Source organism: Lissotriton vulgaris, chromosome 11 (genome assembly GCF_964263255.1).
Source record: "Lissotriton vulgaris chromosome 11, aLisVul1.2, whole genome shotgun sequence".
Taxonomy (NCBI): Eukaryota; Metazoa; Chordata; class Amphibia; order Caudata; family Salamandridae; genus Lissotriton; species Lissotriton vulgaris.
In genome coordinates, this window is record NC_141699.1 from 529,571,939 (window position 1) to 529,596,281 (window position 24,343).

At 47.9% G+C, this 24,343-nt stretch overlaps 1 protein-coding gene across 1 annotated transcript in view; it reads left to right on the forward strand.

Moving 5' to 3' along the window:
- LOC147683102 (disintegrin and metalloproteinase domain-containing protein 28-like) overlaps positions 1-24,343 on the forward strand; it is a 3,314,421-nt gene that overhangs the window by 407,648 nt on the left and 2,882,430 nt on the right. The gene's annotated exons all lie outside the window — the stretch shown is intronic.

Sequence of the window (24,343 nt, forward strand, 5' to 3'; positions counted from 1 at the left end):
TGTTTTACTATTCCAACTTATAACAGATTTCAGGCTTTTGATTCTTTAGAGGACAATGATGTTTTGGATACAGCACAGGATCTTAGCCTAACAGGGAGCTTACAGAAGACCATAGAAGCAGAAGGCAATGATGTTTTATCATCTTCCCCTTTGGTATCCCCATACCATTATTAGATATGGATGAGATATTTAACTTAACCACAGGTACTACTATGAAGGGGGTATAATTAATAGTGTAACAAAAGGTGCGTTAGCCACTACGTCACCAATAACAATGGAGATAATGTCTATAATTCCACAAAAAGATAGCTCAGCTCCTCCTTTATGTAAATTGGTATTAGTCAAACCAGATGAAGAATATAGCCTAGTTACATGGAATTTCGCAGGTCTCAATAGGAAACTGGATACACCATTTTGGAGGGATTTAATTAGTGCAGGCTATGACATCATCTGCCTGCAAGAAACATTGTGTAAGGAGCCTATTTGTATAGAAGGATATACCTCCCATTGGCTAGGTGCTGCTAATACTGTAGCAGGCAGAGCAAAGGGTGGTCCCCTTCTTTTGATATCCAATAAACTAACTATATGTTAGATTAAATGCTGCATATCAGTAGATATTTATAGTCAGGTGATGTGACTAGAGTTTTCCAAAGGTAAAGACCTAGTACTTATTAACTACTATAATAATATCTTTGACAACAGTAGAGGTAGTATTATACAGCCACTTGAGAAACAAATTGAAAAGGCCCAGGCATCATCTAGTAAGCAGGCTATTATCCTTTGGGTTGGCGACTTTAACATCCAAACCTGCCCATTGTCCCAAAGTAAGTCATGTGGATTTGGGAAGGAGACTGGTGTTGATGTTGATGCCGACCATCTGCACTTCCCCCATTGTGGATATGGTACAACTTTAAATAATCTGATAGTAAAATTAGATCTAGAATTGTTAAGTTGTACCAAGAATAAGGGAAATATCGATTGCCCAACATTTACTGGCGGGAATGCCAATACTAACATAGATCATATCCTGATTTCTTGTAATACTGGTTACTCTAATCTATGGGTCATGGAGTAAGCTATAAGTGAGCATAATAGTACATCCATTTCGCTATGTGCTGGGGGACTAAGCAACCCATTAATAGTATTTGTATTAACAATATTGCCGCTATAAGACCTAACGGCATGAGGATCAAATGGGCTGGTACTGATCCCCAGAAGATGCAAAGGGAGGCGATAAGAAAGTGCAGTATCGAAATAGATTACTGCCTTAGCGATGAGGCCAACTCCGATACTCTACTTTGTAGTTTTTTTAAGATAAATAAAATTATAGAAGGCCTATTTACCAAAAGAAATAGCGGAACCAAGGCAGTATGTACTGGATGGTTTATTAAAGATTGTTCTCTAGCTCTGCGCGAATTAAAACAGGCCTTGTGCATTAAACCCCAAAATAACATAGTTATTAAGAATCTACGGTGTAATTATAAATTAGTGTTAGAAAACCGAAAAAGAGATCTTCAAGAGGATGCCTGGAACAAACTGAGCCTAGCAGCATATACAAACAATGGTAAATTATTTTGGGAGACTATAAATAGCCCCTTTTTAAAGAATGACTGTGTGCCCGAATTAACCTCGCGTGTTAATTGTAATGCATGGATCGAACATTTTACAAATATTTTTAACCCAGATAGGTTGGTTTTAGATACAACTGTGCGTAAGGATTCAAATTAGTTATCATTACCTCTGCTCATAAGTCTAGATGAGGTGTATGAAGGAATAGCTAATAGTAAAGGTGGCAAAGCCCCCGGTCCCGACAGGGTCCCGGTGGACTTATACAAAAACGAAATTAACCTATGGGCTCCTATACTAGTAAGGATTTTTAATGTTGCGGCGTTAGGACAACTTCCGCTGTCATGGCGTCAGTCTTTAATCATTCCCCTTTTTAAAAAGGGATCAAAATCTGAAGCGTGCAATTATCGTCCGATTTCATTATTAGATTCGTCAATTAAAATCATGAGCAGGATTTTGCTAAAAAGGTTGGAAACATGGGTTGTACAGAACAATATTTTATCTCAAGAACAATATGGGTTCAGAAAAGGACTAGGGACCCTGGAACAGTGTGTTAATCTTGACCTCGTGATTAACAAATATACCATTGTTAAGGTAGGAAACCTGTTCCTATGTTTTGCGGATCTGAGTAGCGCTTTTGATCTCGTAGGTCATTCTATTTTATGGCCTACGCTACTCGATTCTGGTGCTCCTAAGGAAATTATACACTTTTTAGCAAGACTCTACGAGAGGTTATCATGTAAAGTACGTTATGGACCAGCTGGTGAATTTTCCCCCATTTTTAAGGTTAAAAGAGGCATCCGCCAGGGTTGTGTACTGGCCCCACTTTTATTTTCACTATTTATTAATCAAATCGATGCAATATTAGGTCAGATACCCGCGGATGCCCCACTGATAGATGGGAAAGCTGTTCCAATATTATTATATGCGGACGACGCTGTTTTATTATCACGCACACTGATCAGATTGCAGCGACTTATTGATAATTTCGCAAAATTTATAATGAGGAGAAAACTTTTAATAAATAAAACAAAGACCTTTGTTATGACATGTGGGAAGAAAGTCAAGTCATTTAGGATTTTTTATATAGATAATGTCAAAGTACAAGCCGTTAAAATGTTCTGTTATCTTGGAGTAACATTTGCAGGGGATGGAAATGGACAAACAAACTTGAAAATGTGAGCCTTAAAATGAGTAGGTGAAAATTGCAAAAAACACAGTTGATGGACAGAATGTAGAACAATGTCTTACATTCACCCCAGTACAAAGATGTGGGCCTTGGATGCTTGATTCCGGTCTAGGAAAGACATGGCTTGGTAGTTCGGGCTGGACTGTTCCCATGAGGCACAGGGTCAAGGCTGATTTTCATATAGCCAGTGTCTGACCTAGGGTGGTGTGGAGAGCAAAAAAACGATGGATTTAGGCCCAGATCTTTGTACTGGGGTGAATGTAAGACATAGTTCTGCATTCTGTCCATCAACTGTGTTTTTTGCAATTTTCACCCTGAGTGGGCTGGGTATGCTCAGATGTGAGTCCCAGGCTCTCCACATCCCTGGAGTCAAGCTATCCAGACTGAAGAAGGCTGATACCCAGAAAACGGTCCTTGGATGCTTGATTCCGGTTCAAGAAAGACATGGCTTGGTAGTTCGGGCTGGACTGTTCCCATGAGGCACAGGGTCAAGGCTGATTTTCATATAGCCAGTGTCTGACCTAGGGCGTGTGGAGAGCAAAAAAACGATGGATTTAGACACAGATCTTTGTACTGGGGTGAATGTAAGACATTGTTCTGCATTCTGTCCTTCAACTGTGTTTTTTGCAATTTTCACCCTGAGTGCGCTGGGTATGCTCAGACATGAGTCCCAGGCTCTCCACATCACTGGAGTCAAGCTATCCAGGCTGAAGAAGGCTGATAGCCAGAAACCGGTCCTTGGATGCTTGATTCCGGTCTAGGAAAGGCATGGCTTGGTAGTTCGGGCTGGACTGTTCCCATGAGGCACAGGGTCAAGGCTGATTTTCATATAGCCAGTGTCTGACCTAGGGTGGTGTGGAGAGCAAAAAAATGAAGGATTTAGGCCCAGATCTTTGTACTGGGGTGAATGTAAGACATTGTTCTGCATTCTGTCCATCAACTGTGTTTTTTGCAATTTTCACCCCGAGTGGGCTGGGTTTGCTCAGACCTGAGTCCCAGGCTCTCCACATCACTGGAGTCAAGCTATTCAGGCTGAAGAAGGCTGATAGCCAGAAACAGGTCCTTGGATGCTTGATTCCGATCTAGGAAAGATATGGCTTGGTAGTTCGGGCTGTACTGTTCCCATGAGGCACAGGGTCAAGGCTGATTTTCATATAGCCAGTGTCTGACCTAGGGTGGTATGGAGAGCAAAAAAACAAAGGATTTAGGCCCAGATCTTTGTACTGGGGTGAATGTAAGACATTGTTCTGCATTCTGTCCATCAACTGTGTTTTTTGCAATTTTCACCCCGAGTGGGCTGGGTTTGCTCAGACCTGAGTCCCAGGCTCTCCACATCACTGGAGTCAAGCTATCCAGGTTGAAGAAGGCTGATAGCCAGAAACAGGTCCTTGGATGCTTGATTCCGGTCTAGGAAAGACATGTCTTGGTAGATCGGGCTGGACTGTTCCCATGAGGCACAGGGTCAAGACTGATTTTCATATAGCCAGTGTCTGACCTGGGGTGGTGTGGAGAGCAAAAAAATGATGGATTTAGGCCCAGATATTTGTACTGGGGTGAATGTAAGACATTGTTCTGCATTCTGTCCATCAACTGTGTTTTTTGCAATTTTCACCCCGAGTGGGCTGGGTATGCTCAGACGTGAGACCCAGGCTCTCCACATCACTGGAGTCAAGCTATCCAGGCTGAAGAAGGCTGATAGCCAGAAACCGGTCCTTGGATGCTTGATTCCGGTCGAGGAAAGACATGGCTTGGTAGTTCGGGCTGGACTGTTCCCATGAGGCACAGGGTCAAGGCTGATTTTCATATAGCCAGTGTCTGACCTAGGGTGGTGTGGAGAGCAAAAGAAACAATGGATTTAGGCCCAGATCTTTGTACTGGGGTGAATGTAAGACATTGTTCTGCATTCTGTCCATCAACTGTGTTTTTTGCAATTTTCACCCCGAGTGGGCTGGGTATGCTCAGACGTGAGTCCCAGGCTCTCAGCATCACTGGAGTCAAGCTATCCATGCTGAAGAAGGCTGATAGCCAGAAACCGTTCCTTGGATGCTTGATTCCGGTCTAGGAAAGACATGGCTTGGTAGTTCGAACTGGATTGTTCCCATGAGGCACAGGGTCAAGGCTGATTTTCATATAGGCAGTGTCTGGCCTAGGGTGGTGTGGAGAGCAAAAAAATGTTGGATTTAGGCCCAGATCTTTGTACTGGGGTGAATGTAAGACATTGTTCTGCATTCTGTCCATCAACTGTGTTTTTTGCAATTTTCACCCCGAGTGGGCTGGGTATGCTCAGACGTGAGCCCCAGGCTCTCCACATCACTGGAGTCAAGCTATCCAGGCTGAAGAAGGCTGATAGCCAGAAACCGGTTCTTGGATGCTTGATTCCGGTCTAGGAAAGACATGGCTTGGTAGTTCAGGCTGGCCTGTTCCCATGAATCACAGGGTCAAGGCTGATTTTCATATAGCCAGTGTCTGCCCTAGGGTGGTGTGGAGAGCAATAAAACGATGGATGTAGGCCCAGATCTTTGTAATGGGGTGAATGTAAGACATTGTTCTGCATTCTGTCCATCAACTGTGTTTTTTGCAATTAAAATGAGTAGGAACACAAACAGTGGGGCATATTACCAAGCAATAGCGATAATTATCGCTATTGCTTGGTTAGAGACAAAAATTTACCGCTGAGCTGCAGCGATTTTTATCGCAAATAAACCTTGGTTTTACCAAGGTTTATCGCAAATGCGATAAAAATCGGCAGTAATGCAGGAATATCGCTGAAAAGTCAGCGATATTCATGCATTACCGAGCTAATGCTCTTAGCCATGTCATCCACCTCCCATTGGATAACATGGCTAAGAACTGATCAGGGCAGGTGTTAGCTTTTGGATATATTCGCGCTTAGCGCGAATATCTCCAAAAGTTGGTAATAGGAGAAAGCGATGTTAGCGACTGTTTCCAGTCGCTAACATCTTGGCACGCCCACTTTGCATGTCATTAGTGATAAATATTGCTCCAGTATGATGAAAACAAGTTCCTCAAACGCCTATTGTGCGTACCATCAACGGCGTCCACAGAAATAATACACCAGGAAGTGGGAATTGATTACATCTCTGATCAAGCCGCTTTACGCCCACATACACAATGGCGTTCAATTTGGTCCAAAAATGAAACGTTATTCACACAATCGATTATAAGAGATTGCATGAAGTTGGATCACTATTCTCGCATTCCTTGGCTTAGATACATTCACTACTGGTATAATCTCATGTTTAAGTGTAACATCCTCTTGGAGCCAGAGTTTGCAGCTACTATATCTAAGAAGGAGCTAAATGTGACTTTATTAGCCCATAACAGAGAGGCCAGAGAGAGACTGTCTGGGAAGCAATCTACTCTTGTTTTTTATCGAGAATCAAATCTTCCAGACATATTTAACTGTAGTGACAAGAAATTCTCATCGCTTTGTTTTAACGCGTCTTAGGCTAGGAATTGTCCATCATCTTGTGGCTTTTCCAAACATGAAAATAAGCACTGATTCTACATGTCCATGCGATAATATCTCAAAACAAAGTTGTTGCCACTTTTTAATGTTTTGTAAATTTTATTCCTCTTTTAGGAAATTTTATTTGAAACCTATCTTTTTAAAATACAATGTTCGGTCTACTAAATTGGCAATGAAATTAATCTCCTCTTTAGAAAGCGTAGACATCTGTTTTTATGTTGCGTCGTATATTTTAAAATGTATAGCTGCTAGGAAATCCATTGTTCTTTGAGCATACGCTTAGTTTGTATATTAACCTGTAAGCTGGGAATTTGTAATGATTTTTAATGATATGAAGGTATTTTAATTCAGCTGCACAGGACACTTTGGTATGTTGTATACAATTTGCATGCTATTAACACTTGGCACTTTAACACAAAATTTGCACACTAAGGGTCCATTACGATGTTGGGCGGATTTCCTCTGCCAGGCAATCCGCCCGACATCTATTGCCCAATTCCCCCCGCCATATTAGGATGGCAGAGGGGACCGTAGCGGTGTGAAGCGCCGCCCGCCTGTTTTCCGCCCCGGTAACCTTGCGGCCGGGGCGGAAAATGATAAATATGGAACGGTGTCTGTTAGACACCGCCCGCCATATTACAATGGGTTTTTGCTGATGTTTTTCCGTGGCGGCAATGCCGCCACGGAAAGGCATGCGGAGACTCCCTGTGGGGGCCCCTTGTGGGCCCCCTGGGAGTCCGTGGCTTGGGGGGTGCACATGGGGGGTACCCCGCATTTCGAAGTGCAACATGGCAGGCACTGTGCGGTGCCTGTCATGTCGTGCTTAGAAAAGCACAACTTGCACTTTTACCATTGCGGTGGGCGGAGATTTCTGCTCAGTCCGCCACAATGGTACATATACAGGGTGCGCCCGCCTGCGTGGGGGGGAGCATCCTAGTGCCCTGATCGGAACCCCGCCCTTATGGGGGGGCGGTCCCGGGTCCCGGTATGATGGCAGACGGACTAAGTCCTCCCGTCATCATCATGACCCCCTAATTGTTATTATGTATTACCTAGAGTATAGTACATAATATGTTTATGACACTGTATGGACTCCTAGCTCATTGAGCTATTTAGGAAGCATATGGCATTTTTAGGTAGTTATGTTTTGTAACCCAATGAAATCTGTATGGAGTGCACAACAATGGCATATGATACTCTAGTGCGATTTCTTTTTTTGATTATAATGCATTTTTGCGTTTTTGCTCTATGATTAATCCAGGAAGCACATGGCACTTTTATGCAGCTTTTGCATTTTAGCAAGATTTGCACAAAGTACCTAGCATCAATAGATGACACCTTATTGCGAAATTTGCACGTAATATATTAATTTCTAAAATATTTTAGAAAGCTTAAAGTGGGAGAGTTATATGAAACATGTGTTTAGCATATGTAGTAATGGTATAGGTTGCATCATAGATGGCACCATGTATCTAATGATACTTTTCCATATGTGTCCTACTTAGTTTGATTTTTAAGTTTGTTGATTTTATTATGAAAAGATTATAATAGTATTGTATTTTATTGTTTGCTTATATGGTTGTGTTTGACAAACCGAATAAAGCATTTTGAACTGAACTGACTAATTATAGAGGAATCAGCAGGAGAGCTAGAATAATGTTAAAAACAGCCTTTGAGGTAAATTTAACAGGTATTGGCAGTTGGCATAGGCTATTGGGCCACAACACAAATAAGAGCCTAATTGAAACAATGCTACCTAAAATTGCTAAGGAAACTAACTGCTGGTTTAATACCCAGGAATGGAAATTTGTCTGCAAGTTTGGCCATAGGGCCCTGAGGGCAGCCAATTTTAAAATAATATCTTTTCTTTCAAGCTGGATGGTTTAGCACACTCCCTCCAGATAACATAAATGGTTTCCTTTACTGCTGAATGCCTGTTTTAGTTGTAATTTGCCAGAGGTGGGTGGCTGGGCGCATATCTTTTTTGCATGTCCGAGATCACAATACATCTGGGAGGAGGTGTTTAGGTTAATTGGTGAATGTATGTCAGTAGCCATTCCACCATGTACATGGCTGGCCTTATTTGGCTTATTCTATGCAGTCAGTCAGCTTTCAATACATATGCAATGCTTTCTTTTTTCGGCCATAGTGGTAGCCAGATCTTTAGTATTGCAAAATTGGAGATCTCAGAAAATCCCTACATTGGGTCAGTGGCTACTTAAGCTGGACCAGGCATACCATCATCATAAAATCTTTATTTCAGTAATTATATCACCATAAAAGATATACATAATTCATTTCAAAAGTATTAAAACAATAGAATAATAAAACATCACAGTCCAACCAGGTACATGAAATTTCCTATGTACAAGTTTCTGGCTTTGTTCTACATCAATCAATGATCAGTGACCAGCCTTAAGGTATTTGCTTCTCAAGTACCACATCGCTCCTAGGTATTTGGCGACAGCAAAGACAATGTGATCAGTCAGATCTGATTTAAGAACTCTAAACGCGGCCAGGCACTCCGCGAACCCCAGGCTCCTACATATGGGAATAATCCATTTCTTACGGGAGGCGTGGTAAGCTGGACAGAAAAAGACTATGTGGAGTTCTGTTTCATTGTCCACCCCGCAAGCCGGGCATTGGCTAGCTGATGATTTACTCCACTTGCAGGTTAGAGCTCTGATAGGAAGAGTCCCATGCCTCCATTGTAAGTATAATTTCCTGAGAAGTGGAGGATATATTTTGTCCAAGGCTGGCTCAAATCTGTAGCTGTCCTTAATAGATAAAAATTACTCCGTAAGTGTGCCCAGAGTTTCCTGTCGACAGAGTGCCACTAATTTACTGTCATGGTATGCCTTTACGAGACTCTTTTTGGAAATTAATTGGCATGCAGATAGGGGATCAGACCAGAGTGTCAGTAGGCCCAGTCCATCCAACTCAATTCTAATGTATTTAAGCCACTTAATTTTCCCAACGTTGGGCATAGCTAAAACTTCCTGCAGACCCTGCCTATAACTGCTCAGTTCTGGAACTGCCCACAGCCTGCGCCAGTAAACGAGGGGACGCAGTGCCAGTTCTTCGCTTAGAGGTCGCAGCCCTAGATCTAACCTCAGTGGCACAAGAGGCGTGCTAGGCGGGAGCCGTACCACCTGCCTTATGAACTTATTCTCCTCTTTCAACAATTCTGAGGAAGATACGTGCCCCCAAAGCTCAAAACCATACATGGCGGGGGGCGTGGCTAGGATGGCGGCTTGGTAGGACGTGTTCCGCTGCGGCTCCCAGTGCCTGATCCCCCATCAGGGATTTTAGCGGACCTCTGCCCAGTCCAAGCCGACCACCGTGAGTGGACAGGGTCCTCTCCAGCAGCGGTAGCGCAGGAGCCAGTGCCGGGGCTCAGAGAAGGAGAGAGGCGCCGCGGCGCGGAGACACCCTGCCGCCGCCGTTAGGCGCGAAACGCAACAGCCCCGGTGCCGGTGTCTGGCGGCCTGGGGCGGCCCTCCCCGCAGCATCGAGGTTACAGGAGAAGGGGAGTCGGAGGTTCCTGAGGCACCCGCTGAGGCCGGAGAGCGTCGACCAGCAGAGACAGAAGGTGAGTCCGGCGGACCGGAGGCAGACTGTGTAGTGCCGGGTCCGCCGACCACCAGACCTATGCGAGGCCCCTGCTTGGGCCTGGCTGAGGGAGACGCGGCTTGGACGTCTTGGCGGCCGGAGCAACCGGGCCACAGCACAGTGCACGGCCCAACTGGCAGCGGCGACTACTGGGGCGCATCACGGCCGGGGGTCGGTTGGGAAGACACCCCCGCCACGCGACGGTAGCGAACGTGGCCCAGGCTGGGCCTGGACAACCGGGGCGAGGAGTGAGAGGCGAACGGAGGAGGGCCGGGGTGTAGCTGGGGGTACGACCAGAGCCCCCCCTCACCACTGGCAAGTGGGGTGCACCCCACGACAGGCGGCCTCCTAGGGCCCCATACAGAGCGGCCGCACCCCCCGCACCAGAGACCAGCCTCGCGGGGTGGAGAAGAGGCGGAGACCCCTCGGGGTGGAGAGCAGACTGCCGGTGAAACCGCACAGGACTGGGGCCCCGGCCAGCAGTGGAGCTATCGGCTCATCCCAGCAAGCAGGAACACCTGGGGCCGGGCAGGGCACCGCAGAGGCCCAGGTCAGGGACGCCCAAGGCACTAGGGCAGGCCACAGCAGAGCCTCTGGGAGGGCAAGTGGAGGCGTTGAACAGCGAGGGCGGCGGGCCCTTGGTGGAGAGGGCCCGGGCAGGCAGGCAGGCAGGCGGGAGCCGGGTAACTGGCCACCTGTGTCACAACCTGCACAGCGCACAGGAGGGGGCTGCAGCACGAAGACCATTGGCAGAGGTACCATGGACACGGAGTCTGACACGGCGTGGAACCGAGGCGCCGGTCGAGCACAGGCGTTCCCTTCCCTCACACAGCTCGAGCACCCCGAGGCTCTGCAGTCACCTCCAGGACGAAGACTTCACTGAGGCCTGCGGCCATGGCTGAGATCGGCATGGCGGCCAGCAACCACAAAGGGAACCGCAACATCTCTGAGATGCTGACCAAGGGACCCCCCAGAGCGACAAAAGCCCAGACAAGCCGACCTCGGGGCCCCCACCCCAAGGGGAAGGACCATACAGAAGGTGAGACACCGGCGACTAAGGCGTTCATGGAGGCCCTCTTCACCTCCCTGAAGGAGGACATCCAAACCTTCCGGCAGGAAATGACCGGGGAATACAAAGAGCTCCGGAGAGATGTCGATGATCTGGGGGAAAGAGTGGCTGCCAGCGAGCCCCCCGGTCAAGCCAGAAGCGAAGAAATAGAACTACTCCGGCAGGAGATAGTCCGCCTCCATGACCAGCAGATGGACCTCCAGACCCATACTGAGGACCTGGAGAACTGCTCCAGGCGGAATAACATTCGAGTCCGGAACGTGCCGCCCAAGGCAGAAGGAGACGACGTGGCAGGGTACCTACAAGCGCTCTTCCGGATGGTGCTGGGGGAGGAGGACGACTTTTTGATTCGCATTGACAGAGCTCATCGGGTGGGCCCAGCTCGCTGGGCCCAAGGCCCCTCGCCGGATATCCTGGCCTTCCTGCCGGATTACCCCCTAAAGGAGCGTATACTGAGGGAAGTGCGACGCAAGCAGCCCCTTAGTTTTCAAGACCACAATGTGGAACTTTTTCAAGATCTGGCGGCGACTACCTTACAGAAAAGAAGGGCATTCAGGGTTGCCACCACCTTCCTACGTAAGGAGGGGGTCCCCTACACTTGGGGGCACCCTTTCCGTCTTGTCTTTAAGTGGAATGGCGCCCTACACCAGCTGCGCTCCTTACAGGACACATGTGCCGTATTAGGAATCCCCCACGAGGAACCGCACCAGGACGACATGGATGACGGCCGTTCCTCTGGGACAGCATCGGGCTCCCCTAAGACGACGGGGGACCGTTGGCAGAAAGTGCACCGAGACAGGCGGCGAGGGAAGACACTCAAGCCTAACCTGGTTTCTAAGGACACCGGCGCCGACTCATGAGTCGTCTCCAGCGGAGGTCATCATGAGCTAAGTCTTGACTCCTGATCGGGGGGGAGGGCGGGGGGCCGAGAGCCGCCACTGCCACACACCCATACATTGACTCATTTACCACAGGCCTAGACTGTCTAATGATTGGCCTGGGACTATGTTCACCTGTTTGGGGGGGGAGGGGGGGTCGAGGGCGAAGGTTGGGGGGGAGTTGGGGTTGGGGCGGGCAACGGGGAGGGAACTCGGTGTGTTCAACCCAGACTAGCGGCAAGCGCCCCGGGGAGAGGTGGCCCGGAGCTAAATACAGGGCAGGCAGGACGCTCACACACTCATGGCTGCTAACAGCATTCGTATCCTCTCCCTTAATGTAAAGGGACTTAACAACCCTATCAAAAGAAGAGCAGTTCTTTCATTCCTCAAGCGCTCTGAGGCGGAGATTTGTTTGTTACAGGAAACGCACCTGTTAGAGAAAGACTTGCACCGCATGAAAGCCAGAGCCTTCCCTCACCAATTTTACTCCACGACCACTCCGCGACCACTGAGAAAAAAGCGGGAGTAGCTATACTGGTAGCCAGGCATTTTAGAGGGCGGGTGGGGAGCAGGGTGGCGGAGATCAAGGGCAGACTGCTGGCGCACACAATACATGTAGGCCCTTCTTCCTTCACGCTAGGGTCGATCTACGCACCTAACACTAAGCAGGAGGACTTTTTGAGGGGGGCGCTGTCGGAAGCACTGTCGGGAGATGGGAGGCTATTACTGGTAGGGGGGGACATAAGCCTGGTCATGGACAACGAGAAGGACAGATCCGGGAAGCGGTTTGGGGACACTGGGGCGCTGTCGGCGACAGGGAGGCAGTGGCTAAGGGACAGGGGGCTGGTCGACGTCTGGCAGGACTTGCATCACAACACCCCAGGATACACCTTTTATTCACACGTGCACCACACGTACGCCAGGATAGACCACTTCCTAGGTTCCACAGACACGATCCCACTGATTCAGGACATTGACGTAACACCGGCGGCGCTTTCAGACCACGACGCGTTGGTCCTCCAGCTGACAGTCCCTCGCACACCTCCACACAGGGGCAGATGGTGACTCAGGGAAAGTCTACTCTCCCGCAAAGGGGTGATACAACAATTGTCCCAATGCATCACTAATTACCTGGATCATAATGACACTGGGGAGGTGGCCCAGGCAACACTGTGGGGGGCGCTCAAGGCGGTCATTGGGGGCGAAATCATAGCGATCGCGGCGACGGACAATAAGGAGCGTAAGGAACGGAGGCGCGAACTAGAGGCGCAGGTGTTGGAGCTCGAGCGGGTTCACTGCCGGACTGGCGCCCCACGGATATGGCGCAAATTGAAAGCGGCCAGGGCACAATTGGCGGGTCTAGACCTAGACAGGGCAGAATATGCAGCGCTCCGCCTCCGCCACACATACTACGTAGGGGGAGACAAGACGGGCCGCCTGCTGGCCAGCAAGCTTAAGGCTAAAACCGTCCGTTCCCAGATCCCTGTCATACGCGGAGACGACGGCGGCGAGGTACGGGAGGACGATCGCATAGCGGAGGCATTTCGTGCCTTCTATGCACAGCTATATGCTATGGACCAGGCCGGGGGGGATGAGGCAGGGAGGACCTACCTGGAGACTATGGACGTCACCACTCTTAATGAAACGAACTCCAAAGCGCTGGACGCCCCGTTCCGACTAGAAGAAGTAATATCAGCCATTGCCCGTTTCAAGCCCTTGAAAGCCCCGGGCCCAGAGGGCTTCTCCGCGGGCTTCTACAAGTCCTTTTGCCCTCTCCTGGCGCCGGTCCTCACAAAACTATTTAACTCGTTCGGGGGCCCAGGCTCGATCCCGAAGGAGATGCTAGAGGCAGAGGTCATTGTCCTGCCGAAACCGGGCAAGGACCCTTCGCGCTGTGCGGCATACAGGCCGATATCGCTCACCAACCTTGACCTTAAGCTCTTCAGGGGCATTTTGGCCTCCCGTCTGGGCCCTTGCCTACCAGGCATAATCGAACCGGACCAGGCGGGCTTTGTCCCCACCCGGCAGTGCGCAGACAACACCAAGAGCATAATGCATGTCGTAGATAAAGCTAACTTCAACGCCTCTGATGCAGCACTACTCTCTGTGGACGCCGAGAAGGCGTTCGACAGAGTTGATTGGAGATTCTTGGAACACACGCTGACGAAATTCGGCGTGGGTCCACACTTTCGTTCATGGGTGGCGGGCTGCTACACGTCCCCAAGGGCAACTATCAAAGTGAATGGGGTTAGCTCCAAGCCATTCGACATCCAAAGAGGCACGCGGCAGGGCTGCACGCTCTCGCCGCTCCTGTTTGCTCTCTATATTGAGCCGTTTGCCCAGCGGGTTCGGGACAATAACTCCATCACTGGGATCCGGTTCGGAGGTGTGGAGCAGACCATGAGCCTATACGCGGACGATATCCTTGTGGCGGTGGATAGTCCGAGGGTCTCCTTACCAGCCTTCCTGTCCGAAATGAACGCGTTCGGAGAGGTGTCGGGCTTCAAAATGAATATACAAAAGTCCGTTGTCCTTCCGCTGGGCAGCAACACCCGGCCAGCTAACAGAGACTCGTTGCGCATAGGGGGACTCGAGGTCAGCACCACGATACAGTACCTGGGGATTGACCTGACGCCAGCTACAGCCCAGACGGTTGACCTCAATTACACTAAACTCCTGTCACGCGTCCAGGGGGACATAGCGAGGTGGAAACAACAGCCGATCTCGTGGCTGGGACGAGTGGCGGCCGTCAAAATGTCCCTTTTGCCCAAGATCCTATATGTGTTTCAGACTATCCCGGTCACCCCCCCCCCTGGGGATGCTGAAGAAATTGCAGGACACCCTGAACCACTATATTTGGGCTAATAAGAGGTCCAGGCTGCGGCGCGACCTGGTCACGAGGACAACGGCCGAGGGGGGCCTGGGCGTCCCGGACTTGCGACGCTACTTCCAGGCGACACAGCTCAGATTCCTTCTGGAGTGGTCCAGGCCGACCTCAGAAAAGCACTGGTTGTTCCAGGACAGGGCTATGGCGGGCCTACCCCTTTGGAAAGTTCCCTTCCTGGCACGACCCAACAGACCGCCGTACCTCAAGAGATCCCCTATCACCAGGACTCTCCTACAAGTATGGGACGCAACCGCGGTCCCGAAGGGTCTGACGACCTTTCCCTCCCCCATGACGCCTCTGCTTGATAATCCGGCGTTCCCCCCGGGACGGGCTCCGGGCTCGTTCCCCCAGTGGCGACAGTCCGAATGCCGTTCCGCAGGCCACTTGTTTGATACGGACGGCTTTTTGACTTAGGACGTAGTGACGGCGGACTACACACTTGATAAGCACTCCGATACCAGTACTTCCAGCTTAGACACTGGCTGACGCACGCAGACGTGGCGCCTCTGGCCAGCCGACCTCTTACCCCCTACGAGCGGTGGATCATGACTAAAAAGTCGGACTCACGGTCCATCACTGAGCTGTATCTAATGTTGTCCCCGCCCCCCGTCAGAAAGATAAGCCGGGCAGAGACGTTGGGAGAAGGAACTAGGGCGCACACTTTCAGATAAGGAATGGCATGACATCTACTACCGGGCTCACCACACGGCTAGAAATACAGCTAGCAAAGAGGCGGCAGTGAAGATCGCCTATTACTGGCATTTGACACCAGAACGCCTACACCAGGGGAACCCGAGCAAAGACCCCAAATGCTGGAGAGGATGCGGACACATAGGGACCATGCTACACATTCTGTGGGAATGCATCGTGGTGCGGGATTACTGGGAGGTTGTGCTTAAAGACATAGACACCCACTTTGACACAGACATTCCACGCTTCCCTGATTATGCGATTCTGGGACTCCCCAACAGTCTAACGTTCCCTCTCAAGTCAATAAGGGGGAGACAGATGGGACTGGCGATAGGGGCAGCATCCCAACATATCCTGTCGCTATGGGGAACCGAGAGGAAGCCCACACACGCGGGGTGGCTACACAGGTTGTGGTATGTCATGGGGATGGAGAGGATACAGGCCTCGCTCACACAGACAGCGGAAACGTTTAGAGAAGTGTGGCAGCCACTCATATCTCTGCTCTCTCAAGAATTCACGGAGCTCACATGCCCGAAATACCTCAGGGTTCTGAAACTGGCGGAGGAATTCCGTGACGAGGCGTCCAGAGTGGATAACAAGGTTTAGCTAGCGCCCCACATGGTCACCTCCGGGCGCCACGAGGAACACACCGAGCAGGGGGGGGTTGTGGTGGTTGAGGGTAGGATACAGTTGGGGTAGGTTGGGGGGGGGGTGGGTCCCGGGGAGGGTTGGTGGAAAAGAGTTCTTGTGGACACAGCGGGGTTTGTCTCCCACCATGCGAGCATACATGGACACCTGGTCAGCCCGCGCTCAACGGATATAAGGCGGAGTACAGCTCTGTCCGGGGGTCGGGTGCAGCAACTTTGCTCATTTTGTCTATAGTTTGTATGATGTTGCCTTGTGGAACTCAATAAAATACATTTGATCTAAAAAAAAAAACCATACATGGCGGCCCCCTTGCCTGTGCCTTGTAAATCTGGAGTGGTGGGCCGACAGGTTTGATAGATGACCTATTGTTTCCCATGAGCCTCAAAACCCCTCCCGAGTACTGGGCCAGTTTCAATAGTGCTTTCTGTTGTTGTGTGCACCAGGTCATATTCTCATTTAACAGGAGCCCAAGATACTCGAAAGTACGCACCCTTTCTAGTCTGGTCTGGCCGATGGTAGGGGCAGTTCGTAGTCTTTGTGGGGCATTAAAGACCATAAATTTGGTCTTTGAGGTGTTAACTTCTAGGCCATGTTCCCCACAAAATTCCACAAAGCCATTTAGGACACGCTGTATCCCCATTGGGGATTTTGAGAGGAGCAGGGTGTCGTCGGCGAACATTATCGCCGGTACCCTGCTGCCTGCCAACTTTGGGGCGTCCGAGTTGGCAACCCCACCGAGGTGGGCGATTAGCCCGTTGACATAGAGGCAAAACAGGGTTGGCGCAGCACACAACCCTGCCTAACCCCCCTGTCAACGGGGAATCGATTTGACAACGCCCCCACCTTGCCACACCTCACCTTGGCAAAGTTGGCGGTATGGAGACGAATAATCATCTCCAGCAAACCCCTGGGGACCCCCAGTTTGGTCAGCACCTCCCAGAGTTTTCTGCGGGGGACCAGGTCGAAGGCCGCCCTCAGGTCCATGAATACAGCGTAGAGGCTGCCACCCTCCAACTGTACCGTTTTCCAGTATATGAGGGCAAGCCGGAAGACGTGGTCTATGGTGGAGATCTTCTTTCTAAATCCCGCCTGGAATGGACTCAGAATATCGTGATCCGACATCCATTCCAGTACACGATCCAATAATAGCCTAGTGAAGAGTTTCTGAGAAACATCTATCAGGCTTATTGGCCTGTAATTGGCTGGGAGCAGAGGCGAACCCTTCTTAAATATAGGGACTATCTCTGCCCCCAGCCAAGTCGGGGGGATTGCCATGCCGTTCAAGATTGCATTGAACAGCTCCCTCAAATAGGGGGCCCAGATCTTGACCTCCTGCTTGTAGAGGTCACCTGGAAGTTTATCCAGACCAGGCGCCTTTTCGGGCGCAAGATCAAGGATTGCCCTATTAAGTTCTCCCAGGTTGAACCCGTCCATCTTGGCTACACTTTCTGTGGATTGAGGTGTTGGTGAATCAGGTGGGTTCCTTAGTTGGCCAGAGTCGGGCACACTATACAAAGATTTAAAATGGTCTTCCCATACAGTCGCAGCAATATTAGCATCTTAGCATGAGCCATACTTGACGATCTGCCAGAATTTGCGGGCATCATGAAATGCCAAGGCAGCCGTCATTTCCGACCAGTTGTGCTGGTGCCATTCTATTTTGGCATTGCGGGTGATTAACTTGTAAGCCATCCTTTTGCACCTGATCTTGCTAGGGGTATCCTGATTTTTTAGGGACTCTAGGAGGACAGCCTTTGCACTTCTACAAGAAGCATTGAACCAAGTGGCTCTCTTTTTCTTTCCCTTTTTCCTCCCGACCACTGGGTTCATTACTTCTGCCAGATTGATGCAGAGCTCAGAATGGATGTCCCCCAACACTCCAAAATTATCAGGAGTTGGTGACTGAAGGAAAAAATCCCTTACTTTTTCTAAGGCAGGGACCACTACCTCGTATAGCCTCTGAGTGTTTATTGGGTTCTGCACAAGTGTGGCCCATCTAATCCTGCGTCTGCTACTAGATGCAACAAGACCCTCCGGGGGCACCGAGTTTTTATCTGTGTTTGAAGTTGGCATACCCTGTACAACGAACCTCATTGACAGTGCGTTGTGGTCACTGTCAGTCCTTCTCAGTATAGTGAAGTCCCTTAGTCCGGACCAGGAGGTAGTCAATCCGTGATTCGTGCCCTGGTCTATTAAAGGTATGCTGGGGTGGAACATCACCTTTAAACCGCCCGTTGCAAGCCCTTAGTGAGTGGGATAAAGTGAGGGACATTATTTGGGTGGCTAGGGGCGACCATGATTTTATCGGTGGTCCCGACAAGTCAGGTATCTCCCAAAGTTCATCTTCTTCATTAAATACGCCATCCAGATGATCCGGGAGGGGCTCATACTGGATGTTAAAGTCCCCCCCTATTATAAGTGATGGGCAGAGGGTCGCACGGTCAAGAAACACAGCCAGCTCCTCAATTGTTCCAGAAGTGCCCGTAATGCCAACCGATCTAGAGAATACATTAATCAATGCTACTCTATCACCGGACGCCCACTCCAGGACAACACACTGGAGGTCCGGTGAGTTGGTTACCATGTTTCTTGCCCTGCATCCAAGGTGGGAACTTACCCAGATTGACAAGCCACCGGACGGTCGGCCCCTCCCACCCCATTTTGCCACTACCTCAAAAACAGCAAACCCTGTATGGGAATGTTGTTCTCTAGCCCATGTTTCTTGGAATAGACATATGTCATATTCCTCAATGAATTCCACCCACTCTGGTGAGTCAAGTTTATTACCTAACCCGGCCACATTCCAGGACAGTATTGAAAGTGTACTTGGTGCCCCACTCTCCTCAATAGAATTAGAGGACAGTGGGCGCCTATTTATCCTGCCCTGGCAATAGTTAGGGGAAAAGATACCCTCTGGGGCCAGTGGACAAATTGCATGTGGCGTATCAGCTGGGCAAGGGATAATGAGCTCAGCTTCTTCTTTTTTGTGGTCAGTGGATATATCCACAGTGGGATAGTCAGCAGCCTGTTTCTCTGTGTACTTGGTTTCCCCCATGGTTTGAATGCAATCTCTTGGGAGATACGGAGATGGTACCAGGGTTTCATTTACCCTGTAGTGTTAGTGAAGGAGAACAAGGTGGGGGATAAGCAGGAGAGTAATATAAATCAGTCAAGGGGGAGACGTCAGAAGCCCAGTGATGAAGTCAATCCACGTCCTCGAGGCACCCAAATCTGTTATAGGTTGGAGCCCCATTCCACCCTCCATAATTATCTTGCCAATGATTGGAATGCCCACCCTGCACAAAATTTCATTCTGGGATCGCGTTCCAATTCCGGTTTGCCCCCATGTGGGAATGGGAACGCGGTGGATAAAAGTAGGTAAGTGGTCTGGTTGCTATGGATGAGTAGACACCATGGCCGCTCCATGAGTGGATAAAATGTGCAGTGTTAGGATCTTCAAATGAGACAATTACACAGTCACCTGAGATGGATTTGTGCGTGGTCCCTATCCAGGGAACCCGTCGCACCATAAGGATTTTACTTCTGAGGTGATTGGGCAATGGCCTGTTCACATTAAGCCAGTGGATGACCTTGTTTTTCAATGACCCAAAGTCCTCCTGCTGTTGATGTGAGATTTCTGGCACCCCCGTGAGGATTGCTACATAGGGTCTAACATCAGGGGGGAGATCAACATAACCCCTATAGTGATTTTTTATAAATCTATCTCTCTGTGGGATAGCGTTGTAGGTGTCGCGATTTTTAGGCTTCGGGGCTGTCTGCACTTTAGGAGCTGGCACAGGAGATGCCGGGAGCTGATTTGCACATCCCGATACTTTATTACTGACGGTGCTTGCAGGGACCTTTTGCCGGGGTTTAGGAACAGGTTTTATCACCGGAGAGGATGGTAAAGTGACAGCAGCTACTAATGGAGTATGACTCACAGCTGATGTGCTGGTTGGTTTATTACTAGATAAGGTCAGGGTAGCCAGATTTAAAATACTTTTTTCAGTCTCGAGAAGCTGAGTTTCTATTCGAGACAGTCTGACTTCCAGTGGAGTAAGGAGTTTTTTCAGCGTTTCCCACACAATCGTTAGAAAATCCACATCCTTTCCTTGAATCATACAAAGTGGTGCCCCACCATTCTCACTTTCAATTATCAGATTCTCGTGCTCCCCCATCAACTTCAGTGGACTAGATTCTAGTGCTAAGGGGCAAATAATTTCTGCAGAAAGGGGAGGGAGAGGTGGGTGGGCTAAAACTTGGGAGGGTAACTGTGTCTTCGCTACCTTAGCCTTTTTCCTAGAATAGGCAGTTGTGGTCTTACGCTTCCGCTTCTGATTGGAACCCTTGGTCTGGATTGGGGAGATACTCGCACTCATAACTTTAGAATCGACAGTTGGTATTGTCGATAATAGAGACCCCTCTTCCCCTCCCGCCGTGCCTGGAGATATATTGAGAGTGGAAGTTGCTTGGCATTGAGAACCTCTATTTGCTACCAGGGCTATAGGAGGTGAGGCTGGTGGATAGTGGATCAGTGCCTGTGTTAGGATCGATGCAGGTCCTGAAGTGCGATCCGGTGTTTTAGCATGAGCAAAATGCCCAAGCGAGGATTTCTTAGCAGTAGCCAGTTCCTGGGAAAGCCTTCTGGCAGCATCGATTTCGATGGAAACCCTTTTCTACATCTTACTGATCTCCAAGTCTATAGCCGTGTTTGTTCTATGAAGAAAGTCATCAAGAGTACCGTTTTTCAGTTTCCCCTTTGCTGCTCTGCTTTTATACTCCTGTGTAGACATTGTAACGTATGCTTACCGGGAGAAGATGACGAAGGGTATAGTTCCAACAGCACGATAAGAGGGTATCAAGGGGACTAGCCCGGACCGGACTCTGCCGCACTCGAACGGCCTTAAACGGCCCGCTCTTTGCCCGGTCTTCGTCCCGGGCTCAGTCCCGCGCGCGTCACGCGAAGCGGTGGGGCTTGTATCGCTGAAATACGTGGAGTCAGGGGGCGTGGCCGCCGGGGGAAGAGGCACCAGCTGAGAGGAATGGTGATTGCTGGGCCTCGCAGTCCCCCGGTAGGCTCCTTGCGCTGTAGTGCTCTCGAAAGTCCTCCACCTGGGTGGTGTCGCGCTGGGAGCGAGTTGACTGTCCGCCAACCGCGGAAGCGCTCCCACCAGCAGACACTGCCTCAGGGAGCACGCAGGGAACAGACGTCCTGTAGCAGATCCTCTAGGGCAGGCAAGAAATTAAGCAATGAGCGGCACCCGCGAAGCGGGTGTCGCGAAAGGTAATGAGGAGTGAAGTCAGGAGGCGTGGCCGCCGGGGGAAGAGGCACCAGCTGAGAGGAATGGTGATTGCTGGGCCTCGCAGTCCCCCGGTAGGCTCCTTGCGCTGTAGTGCTCTCGAAAGTCCTCCACCTGGGCGGTGTCGCGCTGGGAGCGAGTTGACTGTCCGCCGACCGCGGAAGCGCTCCCACCAGCAGACACTGCCTCAGGGAGCACGCAGGGAACAGACGTCCTGTAGCAGATCCTCTAGGGCAGGCAAGAAATTAAGCAATGAGCGGCACCAGGCATACACATTTGAAGAGGTCAACACGAAGAGGATAGGGGCATTGCAGAGATTTGGGCTGACCTTGAAGGGCTATGCTTAGACCATGCATGCAAACGATACTGTAACTCAGGTGATCTCTTGTATAAATCCAAAGGCTATGGTTATTATTCTCTGCATGCTTTATTAACATGTTAAATTGTGGCTAGTTTGTGGTAGAGAGCTGAGGGTTCAGAACCAGAGTAATTATGAAGCCTCCTTATTCAAAGATGATGCCTGGAATCCTACACCTCCTCGAAGTTAGGGAATAAATCAGATAGATTTTAGGATCATGGAGGTGCTATTTAGGATGCTGCTTTTGTATATGATGTAAAATAGAATATGAATTTGCGCTTTTTTGTTCTTTTTAAATATGAGACTGGGTTTTATGCAGGTTTCATCTTTTTTATATGTTTTGCTCAACATTTTGTCACATAAAATAGAATATGAATTTGTCCTATTAATAGTCTATTCTAATATGACATTGGATATTATGTAAGTTTGCCTGTTTTATATACCTTGGTTATCATGTCTGCTATTTTAAGCTCAAATAAAAAAGAAATATATATATATATATATATATATATATATATATATATATATATATATATATATATATATATATATATATATATATATATATATATATATATATATATATATATATATATATATATATATATATCAGGTACACAAACGTATATTGCAACACATCAGGGCTATCAAAAATAAAGACCCAACCTACCCCGTGGTGAGACACTTTGGGGAAAAGCATAATGCAGACCACAAGGAATTAAAATATTTTTTAATTGATGGCATTCCACCGTTTAAACGGGGTGGAGAGAGGGAAAAGGCGCTCCATAGGTTGGAAACTAAATATATTTTAGATCTGGATAGTATGCAACCGGGAGGGCTGAACATCACTGAGGAGCTATACATCTGCCTGTAAACCAAGAGTCCAAAATGGAGATCAGTTTAATCAACCACCTGATACATCTATGAGTATTATATTAAAATTAAGGATGTGATAAATAAAGGTGATTTAGCTGAAAATAAAGTAAAAGAAAATAAGAACATGGATACTCAACCACTAGGTTGTAGACCAACATGTTATTCTGCTGCTGTTTGATGAAAAAAGATATGTGAAGAAAAATTAGTTTACACATTTTATACTCTGTCTTATTAGAAGGGATTTTAAGGATATATAAACATTTTGGATACTTTTTAGATAAGCCAGTTTGGCTGAGAGAAGTCATAATGTAGGGAATGGATTTAGAAGTAATGTACACTGCATTAGCACTTTATAATATTTATTCTTTAAAAGAACTGTACAACATATATGACAAGGTATTTAAAACTGACCTTAATACAAACAAAAACAAAAACAGACACAAAATGAAAAATTATTTCAAGGATAGCAATGTTTTATGATTTTATGGTATTTAAACCAGAATTGTCAAATTAATGAAAACTTGTGCATCGGAATAAAGAGAAAAGAAAATGGTTTTGTAATTTGTAATTAGTATTTTGTCTATATCCATGCCAAACAAAGCACTTTAGGCACCTGTCACTTTAAGGCTAAATAGAAAAAAATAAAAAAGTGGTGTTTTTGAAATGTTTAGAAAAAAATGGATGTATAAAAGGCTGTGACCGTTGAATGCGCATCATGTGATCTAGGCACTTTCAGTGCTGAAATGCGTTATACTGCCAAATGCTGATGGTTAACCTAATTAAATAAAAAATCTGCACCTTATCTGAGGTCCGTGCTCCTTTGTCTTGTCCCAGGAGGATTGGGAGTTACTTGGATATATACATATATATATATATATATATATATATATATATATATATATATATATATATATATATATATATATATATATATATATAGCTTCTGCAAACCGAGTTTGGACCACAGAATAACGGACCACCAAGCAGCAGGTAAGTATTTCAGGAAGATTTATTGTCTCTTCATACGGTTCACTTCAGCATGACGCGTTTCGTTTAACAAGTAACCTTGATCACACATGCTTCCTGGCACGATTGAAGGAACGGACACTTCGTTAGCTTGAAGTTGCAGGTATTTTACTCAATATTTTCAAGTGAATTGCATGTGCAAAAGACAAAGACGCGTTTCGGCGAACCCAGTCACCTAGTTCACTAAACGTCAGTGCATGTGACCCAGCAATAATTTAAACACACCTTATCCAATCATGTGCTAGGTTTTCACATGACAGGCAGAAAACATGGTAAAATGACTTTTACTACCATACTTATTCCACCACAGGTACTGGCAACTGCATTCTTCTTAAAAATGTTTGTTTCGAATTTCTAAAGGTTATTCAGTAACAAATAGTTGAACATTTGATATCTGCACAAATACATCGATAATAACACATTTTTGTGAAAAGTTTTTTTCAAATATGGAACTTTGTCAACGAAAATGTACATCAAAGCATAGTTCATTTTTACTTCATAACCTTATACTAAATTTTGTTCATGGTGCAGCCATTCACACTGCAAAATAGCTATCGTATGTGAATTGGCCACATTTGTTCTGTGAGAAACCACCATATGCTAATCGCCCTACCAATCGGCTGAAAACCAGAAAGTGCAAGTGCTAGAGGGTATAAAACAATAAAGATATAGAGAGAATATAGATAAAAAAAATGTTTTTCACATATCCCGTCCGGGAGCTATATATGTGAACTTAGATGTTGGGCAGGGAGAA